The sequence below is a fragment of the Aquarana catesbeiana genome, linkage group LG08 (assembly GCF_042186555.1).
Source record: "Aquarana catesbeiana isolate 2022-GZ linkage group LG08, ASM4218655v1, whole genome shotgun sequence".
Classification (NCBI taxonomy): domain Eukaryota; kingdom Metazoa; phylum Chordata; class Amphibia; order Anura; family Ranidae; genus Aquarana; species Aquarana catesbeiana.
Genome location: NC_133331.1, coordinates 299065275 through 299077657, shown reverse-complemented (window position 1 = coordinate 299077657; position 12383 = coordinate 299065275). Strand labels below are relative to the sequence as shown.

Below are 12383 nucleotides of genomic sequence, written 5' to 3'. Positions count from 1 at the left end.
CTATTGTTGCTTAAAGTTTCTCTCTAAGCTGAAGGACTTATCGGTGTCCTGCCATTCACTTTAAAGAGCACTATTTTGTAAGTACATTAATTGGAGACTCTTTAGTCCCATATAATGAATTTTCTCCACCAACTATTGGAACTTATATGACTTCTTTGAAAAATATGACATTATGACAAATGATTTTATTCTAAATAATTTATACCTCTTTAGATACATACTTGGCCAGGTCCTTTTTACTGCCCCCTGCAGCTACTCATTGTGATCTTGGCTGGAGGTTTAGTGCTGGAGGTGTGTGGGGGCCCCCCCTGGTGACTTGCAGGTATCTCATTTCCATCTATAGAATGTCTGGTTGGGTGATTGTTTCGGGATGGGGATCTCTGGGCTGCCCGATGTTGTGTGGGGACTTTCTCTTGGTGCCCCTTGGGTGGTGGTGGAGGTCAGTCTATACTGTCAGCTCGCAAACATATATATATATATATCTATTTAAATGATATTTTTTCTATTGTATCATTTATTCGATTACATCTACTGATTGTTATGTCATTTTCACAGAATTATTGTAGCGTTCTAGGTATTAACAACCTATCCCTGAAGAAGCCAACACTGGCGAAACATGTCGGATAATTAAAATACCTACCCTTCGCATTGGCCGTCACACCCATGAGGCCAAGCCCTGTGAAGTTCACTACAGATATGTTTTTAGCATTTATGCACACCTTGATTTTGTAATCTTTCTGTTTATATTTTTTATATACATGATATGTCTTAATAAAAATTATTTATTTTAAAAAAATATACTGTGTTTTTCCTGGCACCGTCATAATCCCCATATTCCCTTCCTCTGACTTTATCATTAGATTTTTGGGATGAGGTGCTGTATCACACTGAGGACCGCCCAGCCACATAGTAATTCTTGTATATGAATGTTGCTGGACATGTGCGGAAGAAGTACACCCTGATACACACCTCAGATATACTCCATGGCTGATCTTCATCATGTAAAACAGTTAATAAGGAGATCAGAGATCACCAAAGACATGGATGAAGTGTTGTACCGTGTTGGCCATTGATAGCAGAAGAAAAATAAAAATGGAGTCATTACCTCTCATTGGCTGAGTACATTTTGTGGTGGAAGATTTCACAAACACTTACAGGTCTGTTTCTAAAACCTTTGTAGAATGAATGTGTAAAGGAAATGTGTAAGTTCTGTATAGAATTGTATTGTATTTTGTATGTATTGCACACGGCACCAATAATGTTTTCATTACATGTTTGCATTCTTTCCAGTCCTGATTAGAATTAGCCTGCCTATGTTACGCCCCTTGTTACCATAAAAGTACAATTGTAATATTAATGTGATAGCTACGTAATCATGTGTATAAAAACCTTCAATTGTGTCATAATAAAACAGAACAGTTATTTGGGAAGATGCGGAGTGTATCTTTTGTGTCTGTTCTCTACTGCAGTAGTTATTTATTTGGAACCGCTAATCAATATGAGGATTGGAGTTGCCTATCAATAAAATTCCAGAACAAATGTGATGCGCATTCCTCCAGCCGTGACCAGTATTGGTCATATTTTATTTCAGTGATTTCCTATGATCATTGGCTCCATCTAGTGGCAATAATGTGGCACTGCAGTAATAATACCGCATTATTGCCCCATAATTGAGATGACGGTCAGAGGAAATTGCTGTGTTAATGAACATAAGGCCAGAATTTGGCACAGCTGGGTGAATGCTTGTCACATTAAAGGACATAAGATAATTAAACCAGCAATATTATACCAACCATTAATGTAATATAGAGAAAACGGCATTTGGCTATTATTTACCTCTTGTATCTCTTGACCTCCCCTCTTAGATTGTAAGCTCTAAGGAGCAGGGCCCTCTGATTCCTACTGTATCAAATTGTATTGTACTTGTACTGTCTACCCTCAAGTTGTAAAGCGCTACGTAAACTGTTGGCGCTATATAAATACTGTATAATAATAATAAATAATAATAATATGGCACTAAGTATCACAGGCATTAGCTCCATCTAGTGGACAAATGCAACATTCTCCATGTCCCTGAAGATCCCTTTGTGGGTCTTCCCACCGCGATGGATGAACCAACCAACTTATAGAACATTCCCTATCCATGGACAGATAGAATGAGCAGTCTATGAAGATCAGGTCACTCCTGAAAGGATTGGCTTCATGCCCCTTTGTTTACATTCATCCCTGTGCCTGAAATGATCGGCTGAATGGGACGGGTGGGGACGTGTCACTGGTTGTCAGGATGCCTGTGGTCACTGACTCTCTAATAGGGATGAGCCAAAATTTACTGTCTTTTTGAGCCGCACCTCTGCAACCACAAGCCCAGGGTGCGTACGTGTATGTAAAACGCGGTCGCACCACATATGTGACATATCGCCGGGAACGTCAGAGAACAATCATTCTAGCACCAGAGCTCCTAGCTAACTCTAAACTGATGACCTGTAACAGCTTTTAGAGTGTCACCTATGTTGATTTTTTTTTGGGCACCTTAGTTTTTGGGGGTATAGCGGGCGCACACAATTTTGCAACATGGAATGTTTGGTATCTATTTACTCGATGCAACCTCATCTTTTATGTTTTAACCAAAAAATGGGAATTATATTTTTTCCTGGAACATTTGTGTTTAATAAACGGTTGCGCAAATATCACGTGGAACTAACTAACTAACTATCACCTTTTTATACTACAGGGCCTCTGCTTTCAGAAATTATATAATATTCTGGGGGGGGGTTTATGTAATTTTATTGCCAAAAATTAGGATTTTGTACATGCATGCGACAAAGAATTTTTATTTTTACACTGTCCCTTTTAAAAAAAATGTGATCACTTTTATTCCTTTTACAAGGAATGTAAACGTCCCTTGTAATAGAAATAAAAGTTGTAGCACCCTCCTACTCTCACCCTTTGTGTGAGCGTAGGTACATTTAGGCAGGTCTAGCTGGAAGCTAAGCCTGTTTGATTTGGTTTCTGTGGGCTGGGAGTGACTCAGAGTAGCAGCTGGTGACTCACAAGCAGTATCACTGAGACCTCCTTCTTTCTTCTAGAGAATACTAGAAGGAAAGGTGGAGCTGCCTGGGGTGTCCTAAGGAGCCCTGACCAATCCCCATCCTGGATTGGCAGGGGACAGGCCTCCTTAAATACCTGGGTTCAGCCCAGCTGGGGATGAGTTGTCGGGCGGAAGAACTGGAGATGGAGTACTAGGCTGTCGGGGCCTTTGAGGAAGCTCCCCAGTCTGGGGGGTGACCTTGGGCCTGGGGCTTGGGTGTAGAACGCCTCGGGTGTAGAGCCCTTCAAGAAGGCATGACGGATCTGGACAGGAGGAGCAGAGAGGACATCTGGAGCTAGTTCTGCCGGGCATGTCTTTAGGAGGGAACTAGGGAGGCACGCCTGAGAGGACTCGGAGTGTGCAGTCTGGGATGGCTGCAGAGGCAGCAGTGAGGACTGTGATGTCATGGGCAGTGGAGTCGGGCAGCTGCAGCCAGGAGGGCTGACAGGGCCTGAACAGGGCTGAGTGGGAGTAATATAAAAAGAAGAAAGTGACCAGTCGCATTACTAAATATCAATGGCATGCTTCCATCCCGGGTTAATATATTTACATTTAAAGTCCCACTTGCCCCATTTTTTTCCTTTTTGACAGGGAGTAATAGTCCATCTGTGGGACAGCTAGCACAAAAGACTTTCCATTTTTGCTACACTATAGAGGTCTGCTGAGCCAGTGCCAGGCCTAACCATGTGCTAGCTACTCCTGAGAATCAAGAGTTGTGCAGGAGGAAGAGAGAGAGAGAGAGCAATAGTCTGCAAGCAAGTGTTGTGCAGAAGTCCGGAGAAGTGCCATGTACAGAGTGTACATACTGTAGTTGTCCCATTTGATTTCTATACAATCCATCAATGAATTGCTATACAATCTAGCAATTGATTGCTATACCAACTACTAATTGTTTGTTCTAAAATTCCACTGGGTATCCCATATATTCCTTTACCCATCCATGTTCTATTCCCTCAATAAAGTCAACAAAAACAAACATATGGACTGTTCATTGCCTTGGAGTGACTGAGAATTGAATGCCGGGCTGGGCAGGTTGGCAGGTGGGCCACGACACTTAGCAGACCCACAGGGGAACCGCTACACTCCATTGAAATTACTGGCCGGGCGCGCTGGCACGGGACTTTTTTTCAGCCGCACTGCTCATTTTTCTCTGCGTCTCCAGGTCATCACTGCTGACTCCACCTACCTCCTCCGACACTCTGTTGGCCCAGGGACAGCCTGAACAATCGGGAGCTGCCCTGGGTGAGCATGCAGACTGTGGCAGCAGGTGTGGGGAGTGGGACAGCACCCGGCTTAGAGCTCCAGGAGGTGGCGGGGATAAAGAGCCGCGGGGGCGGCCAGAACTGATTGCCCTGGAGCAGGGAGAAGAGCTCCGAAGACCTCCCATTCCTAGACCAAAGGACAGGGTGACCAGAGAACGAGGACGGGTGGGCGGGAGGTGCAGGCAGCCAGGGACGGCAGCACAGAAATCCACTGGATGGAGCATCTAGTGATCTCCTGTCCTCATCCAGCTATACGAACAGATCTGCCCACTGCATGGAAGGTACAGTGTCACACACCTTCCCACAAGAGGGACTGCAGACAGGGCTATGATCTCTGTCAATTCCCTCCCTTCCCTTCTTTCCCTCTTCCTTCTCTCCCCTCCCGCTAGCCCCTCTCCATCCCACAACCCTGCACTCAGTACATAGCACGTCCATCAACCCTGCACTCAGTACATAGCACGTCCGTCAACCCTGCACTCAGTACATAGCACGTCCGTCAACCCTGCACTCAGTACATAGCACGTCCCTCAAACCTGCACTCAGTACATAGCACGTCCGTCAACCCTGCACTCAGTACATAGCACGTCCCTCAAACCTGCACTCTGTTAGTAGTGTGCCCTCAACTCTGCACGTAACGCGCCCCGCAACCCTGCACTCAGTATCAATGAATTGCTATACAATCTAGCAATTGATTGCTATACCAACTACTAATTGTTTGTTCTAAAATTCCACTGGGTATCCCATATATTCCTTTACCCATCCATGTTCTATTCCCTCAATAAAGTCAACAAAAACAAACATATGGACTGTTCATTGCCTTGGAGTGACTGAGAATTGAATGCCGGGCTGGGCAGGTTGGCAGGTGGGCCACGACACTTAGCAGACCCACAGGGGAACCGCTACACTCCATTGAAATTACTGGCCGGGCGCGCTGGCACGGGACTTTTTTTCAGCCGCACTGCTCATTTTTCTCTGCGTCTCCAGGTCATCACTGCTGACTCCACCTACCTCCTCCGACACTCTGTTGGCCCAGGGACAGCCTGAACAATCGGGAGCTGCCCTGGGTGAGCATGCAGACTGTGGCAGCAGGTGTGGGGAGTGGGACAGCACCCGGCTTAGAGCTCCAGGAGGTGGCGGGGATAAAGAGCCGCGGGGGCGGCCAGAACTGATTGCCCTGGAGCAGGGAGAAGAGCTCCGAAGACCTCCCATTCCTAGACCAAAGGACAGGGTGACCAGAGAACGAGGACGGGTGGGCGGGAGGTGCAGGCAGCCAGGGACGGCAGCACAGAAATCCACTGGATGGAGCATCTAGTGATCTCCTGTCCTCATCCAGCTATACGAACAGATCTGCCCACTGCATGGAAGGTACAGTGTCACACACCTTCCCACAAGAGGGACTGCAGACAGGGCTATGATCTCTGTCAATTCCCTCCCTTCCCTTCTTTCCCTCTTCCTTCTCTCCCCTCCCGCTAGCCCCTCTCCATCCCACAACCCTGCACTCAGTACATAGCACGTCCATCAACCCTGCACTCAGTACATAGCACGTCCGTCAACCCTGCACTCAGTACATAGCACGTCCGTCAACCCTGCACTCAGTACATAGCACGTCCGTCAACCCTGCACTCAGTACATAGCACGTCCCTCAAACCTGCACTCAGTACATAGCACGTCCGTCAACCCTGCACTCAGTACATAGCACGTCCCTCAAACCTGCACTCTGTTAGTAGTGTGCCCTCAACTCTGCACGTAACGCGCCCCGCAACCCTGCACTCAGTATGTAGCGTGCCCCGCAACCCTGATCTCAGTAGATAGCACGTCCCTCAACCCTGCACTCAGTACATAGCACGCCCCTCAAACCTGCAGTCTGTTAGTAGCGTGCCCCTCAACCCTGCACTCTGCACGTAGCGCGCCCCGCAACCCTGCACTTAGTATGTAGTGTGCCCCGCAACCCTGCACTCAGTATGTAGCGTGCCCCACAACCCTGCACTCAGTACTTACCGTGCCCCACAACCCTGCAGTCAGAACGTAACGCGCCTCACAACCCTGCACTCAGTACGTACGAGCCAGTAGTGAGGACTGTGATGTCACGGGAAGTGAAGTTGGGCATCTGCAGCCAGGAACCACTGGTTGCAGCCAGGAGGGCTGGTGAGTGACAGTCACAGTCGGGAGGACTGGGGAGGCACGCCTGAGAGGACTGGGAGTGTGCAGTCTGAGATGGGTGTAGAGATAGCAGTGAGGACTGTGATGTCATGGGCAGTGAAGGCGAGCAGCTGCAGCCAGGAGGACTGGCAGGGCCTGAAGAGGTATGACTGGGAGTAATAGTCCATCTGTGGGACAGCTAGCACAAGAGACTTTCCATTTTTGCTACACTATAGGGGCCTGCGGTCCCTGCCTATAAAGGGCAATTGCTCAGGCCTGGCTGAGCCTGTGTCAGGCCTAACCATGAGCTAGCTACTCCTAGTCAAGAGTTGTGCAGGAGGAAGAGAGAGAGAGAGAGAGCAATAGTACTGTAGTTGTCCCATTTGATTGCTATACAATCTACCAATTGATTGCTATACAATCTACTAATTGTTCTAAAATTCCACTGGGTATATATTCCTTTACCCATCCATGTTCTATTCCCTCAATAAAGTCAACAAAAACAAACATATGGACTGTTCATTGCCTTGGAGTGACTGAGGATTGAATGCCGGGCTGGGCAAGTTGACAGGTAGGCCACAACACTTAGCAGACCCACAGGGGAACCGCTACACTACATTGAAATTACTGGCCGGGGCGCGCTGGCACGGGGCTTTTTTCAGCCGCCCTGCTCATTTTTCCCTGCATCTCCATGTCATCACTGCTGACTCCACCTCCCAGAACTGATTGCCCTTGAGCAGGGAGAAGAGCTCCAAAGACCTCCCAGCCCAGGACTAATGGACAGGCTGACCAGAGAACGAGGACCGGTGGACAAGAGGTTAGGGCTAGGATCTCTCTCACTTCCCTCCCCTTCTCCCCTCCCTCTCCCTCCCTACCCCGCAACTCTGCACTCAGTACGTAGTGCACCCCTCAACCCTGCACTCTGTACATAGTGCACCCCTCAACCCTGCACTCAGTACATAGCGCATCCCGCAACCCTGCACTCTGCACGTAGCACATCCCGCAACCCTGCACCCAGTACGTAGCGCATCCCGTAACCCTGCACTCAGTACGTAGCGCATCCCACAACCCTGCACTCAGTACATAGCGCACCCCAAAACCCTGCACTCAGTACATAGCGCACCCCAAAACCCTGCACTCAGTACATAGTGTTCCCCTCAAGCCTGCACTCTGTACGTAGCATGCCTCTCAACCCTGTACTCTGTACATAGCGCTCCCCTCAACCCTGCACTTAGTACGTAGCGCATCCCGCAACCCTGCACCCAGTATGTAACGCATCCCGTAACCCTGCACTCAGTACGTAGTGCATCCCGCAACCCTGCACTCAGTACGTAGCGCATCCCGCAACCCTGCACTCAGTACGTAGCGCATCCCACAACCCTGCACGCAGTACGTAGCACATCCGACAACCCTGCACTCAGTACATAGCGCACCCCAAAACCCTGCACTTAGTACATAGCGTTCCCCTCAAGCCTGCACTCTTTACGTAGCATGCCCCTCAACTCTGTACATAGCGCTCCCCTCAACCCTGCACTCTGTACGTAGCGTGCCCCCCCAACCCTGCACTCAGTACATAGCATGCCCCACAACCCTGCCCTCTGTACATAGCACATCTCGCAACCCTGCACTCGGTACATAGCGCACCCCGCAACCCTGCACTCAGTACAAAGCACATCTAGCAACCCTGCACTCGGTACATAGCGTACCCCACAACCCTGCACTCTTTATGTAGCGCACCCTGCACTCTTTATGTAGTAAAAGAATGTAGTAAAAAAATGCAGACTCCAAACATTCCTGACCCCTGCATTCTGTGCATTACGCCCTCCTGACCCCTGCATTCTGTGCATTACACACTCCTGACCCCTGTACTCTGTACATTACACACTCACATTTTGCCACAGCGTGTGCAGAAGGTTGTCCCTTGCCTCAAGTGTCCCTCATTGGGAAGTTCAAAAGTTAGGAGGTATGGTGAATGGAATGTTATGTGGGTGGCTGTGGGCCTCTGGGAAAGAACCAGTTAATATCATCGGAGCACTACACAGCTATAAGGATATACAGTACATACACACAGCACAAGGCCGTGTTCACACTACGAGATGTTTCTCGGGGGAGCAGATCCCCTGAGCTCCACAAGATGGCGATCTCATGTCTACTCAGACAGGAAGTCTCTATGGAAGATAGGAAGTGATGTCAGCTACAGACACAAAGTGATGTCAACTACAGACAGGAAGTGATGTTAGCTACAGACAGGAAGTGATGTCAACTACAGACATTAAGTGATGTCAGCTCCAGACAGGAACCTCCTTGCGATACAGGTAGAGGAGACATTGTTGAAAGTGGCAGCAGAGGAGGTAATAAGATCTTATTTTCTATTTACACCCAGTAACCCCCCGTCATGTTCCGTCCTCTTCCTCCATAGTCACTGTGACGTCTTTTATCTCCAGCAGATGATGATACACACATATATTATTATTTAAAGGTTTTATATCGTGCCAACAGTTTGCACAATGTTAGGGCAGACAGTACGGTTAGAATACAATATAATACAGGAGGAATCAGAGGGCCCTGATCCTTAGAGCTTACAATCTAAGAGGGAGGGTCAAAGGATACAAAAGGCAATAACTGTGGGGATGAGCTGATGGAGAAAATAAAAGTCCAGTTTTTAAGTGGTGGTGGGATAGGCTTCTCTGAAGAGAAGGGTTTTCAGGGATCATCTCAAAGTGGACAGAGTATGAGATAGTTGGACTAGAGTGACCACTTTTCCAAACTGCCCTTCAGGGACATCCCTGCCCAAAAAAAAGTGCATCCCAAATGATAAGTATCCCACACACAGCTTGGAAGCAACAGCACCCCTCAGATAATAAGTGTTCACCACAAACAGCACACTTCAGATGACAAGCACTCTACACAAAGCAACCCCCAGATGATAGGTGAACCCCAAAATAGCTGAAAAGCTCCTCACACATCTCACACTCCAGATAATAAATGACCAACACAAACACAACACAAGCACCCCACACACAAATAACCCCCAGAAAGTGCTCCAAATCCAGCAAACATTTACCCCACTCACAGCAACCCCCAGATGATAGGTGTTACCAACACATACACACAGCACTTCCTAGCTGACAATTGCCCCCCCAGATGATACTGTATGAACCACACACGCAAAACCTAGATACGTTTCCAAAACCCAGCTGACAAGCACCCCACTCACAGCACCCTCAAGGTGATAAGTGTGGAGACAGAGACCCATTATGAGAGGGAGAAGATTCTCAACAAGAGGAGACAATAGGGATGTTCATGGACACCTAAGTTGTTGGTTTGGCACCCCCCAAAAGATTGGAGACTGATAACGAAGGGGGTTGAAGGAAGACCATCTGACTTATTCTTAACAGTTAGTTTGCTGACTGTATCTACAGAACAGAAGAATGTAAGGCTACCTGCAGAATGTGGCGATGGGCATGTGACACTGACGCCCCGCCCCTGATGATGTCTGAGCCTCTGAGTTGGACGATGTCCCCTCTCAGGTCACAGGTCCCTCCCGGTGGGAGGAGGAGAAGTGGGGCAGCTGATCTGAGCCAGCCATGCTGCAGCATCACACAGAAGATGATCACCACACCAGCCAGTCCCTGCTGCAAGTCACTCCCTCCCTCTGCATGCCGCCAGGTGCCGGTCCGGAGAAGGAGGAGGTGAAGCTAAGCAGCACTAGGCACAGCCTCACTTTGAGTCTGTCTGTGACTGTGTACGTGATGACACTGGTTGCTAAACGCCAGGCGGCCCTAGCAACCAGTTTGGACAATGCAGCTGGTAGGCTAGCTGTGCCAATTTTATTCTGGGACACTGTATTGTCCTGGAATGAAGGTGCCCAGGACCTGGGACAGACATGCCAAATGCGTGTCCTAAATTGGACAGATTGGGGTAGGGAATTCTATAGGATAGGAGAGGCTCGGGAGAAGTCCTGGAGGCGAGTATGGGAAGAGGTGGCAAGGGAGCTAGAGAACAGGAGGCCTTGGGAGGAGCGAACAGAACGATTTGGTTGGTATTGTGAGACTAGTTTAGTGATATAGTTGGGGGCTGAGTTCTGGATGACTTTATAGGTTGTTGTTAGTATTTTGAATTTAATTTGTTGGGTGAGCGGAAGCCAGCGGAGGGATTGGCAGAGAGGAGTGGCAGACAATGAACGGTTGGTAAGGTGGATGAGTCTGGCAGCTGTAATCATGATGTACTAAAGGGAGGAGGATCCTATATATAGGTAATCCTGTGAGGAGGGAATTGCAGTAGTCCAGGCGAGAGGTGACCAGGGAGTGAATCAGTAGGGCCCGGCCAGTGCACTTCTTATTTATTTTTCTTCAACTGTTTGTCACCTTTCACTTTTGTGTGTATTTTTTCACAGATGAAGGGTGTGAGTCCTCAGGCTTACGCTGTGTGGCCCTCAGGTTCCTTCCTCCCCTGCCCCTGGAGTGTCTCTCTTTGGGAGAGCTCCCCTGACCTAGTATTCAAGAATGGCTTTGGCTATCCAAGGAGAACGGGTCTGCCAGGCCTTCTGGCTAGGCAGACCATGTAAACCTATGTTCCCCCTCAGGAGCCCTGTGCCCCGGGGGTCAGGGTAGAAGTCCTACTCCTTCAGGGGATGGATTAAAACACACCTTTAAGTGCACTTTTTGTGTAATGCACAGAATGCAGGGGACAGGAGTGTGTAATGTACAGAATGCAGGGGACAGGAGTGTGTAATGTACAGAATGCAGGGGACAGGAGTGTGTAATGTACAGAATGCAGGGGACAGGAGTGTGTAATGCACAGAATGTAGGGGACAGGAGTGTGTAATGTACAGAATGCAGGGGGCAGGAGTGTGTAATGTACAGAATGCAGGGGACAGGAGTGTGTGATGCACAGAATGTAGGGGACAGGAGTGTGTAATGCACAGAATGTAGGAGACAGGAGTGTGTAATGTACAGAATGCAGGGGACAGGAGTGTGTAATGCACGGAATGCAGGGGACAGGAGTGTGTAATGTACAGAATGTAGAGGACAGGAGTTTGTAATGTACAGAATGCAGGGGACAGGAGTGTGTAATGTACAGAATGCAGGGGACAGGAGTGTGTAATGTACAGAATGCAGGGGACAGAAGTGTGTAATGTACAGAATGTAGGGGACAGGAGTGTGTAATGTACAGAATGCAGGGGACAGGAGTGTGTAATGCACAGAATGTAGGGGACAGGAGTGTGTAATGTACAGAATGCAGGGGACAGGAGTGTGTAATGCATAGAATGTAGGGGACAGGAGTGTGTAATGTACAGAATGTAGGGTACAGGAGTGTGTAATGTACAGAATGCAGGGGACAGGAGTGTGTAATGTACAGAATGCAGGCGACAGGTCTGTGTAATGCACAGAATGAAGGGGACAGGAGTGTGTAATGTACAGAATGCAGGGGACAGGAGTGTGTAATGTACAGAATGCAGGGGACAGGAGTGTGTATTGTACAGAATGCAGGGGACAGGAGTGTGTATTGCATAGAATGCAGGGGACAGGGGTGTGTAATGCACAGAATGCAGGGGACAGGAGTTTGTAATGCACAGAATGCAGGGGACAGGAGTGTGTAATGTACAGAATGTAGGGGACAGGAGTGTGTATTGTACAGAATGCAGGGGACAGGACTGTGTAATGTACAGAATGCAGGGGACAGGAGTGTGTAATGTACAGAATGCAGGGGACAGGAGTGTGTAATGTACAGAATGCAGGGGACAGGAGTGTGTAATGTACAGAATGCAGGGGACAGGAGTGTGTAATGTACAGAATGCAGGCGACAGGTCTGTGTAATGCACAGAATGAAGGGGACAGGAGTGTGTAATGTACAGAATGCAGGGGACAGGAGTGTGTAATGTACAGAATGCA

The 12383-nt window shown here is 48.4% G+C and overlaps 1 protein-coding gene across 1 annotated transcript in view; it reads left to right on the top strand.

Annotated features, from left to right (window-relative positions):
- Window positions 1-8572: 8572 nt before the first annotated feature.
- LOC141106851 (uncharacterized) overlaps window positions 8573-12383 on the top strand; it is an 84780-nt gene continuing 80969 nt past the window's right edge. The window contains exon 1 of the mRNA XM_073597781.1: window positions 8573-8840. The gene's annotated coding sequence lies outside the window, so the exon portion shown is untranslated. The remainder of the gene's footprint in view (window positions 8841-12383) is intronic.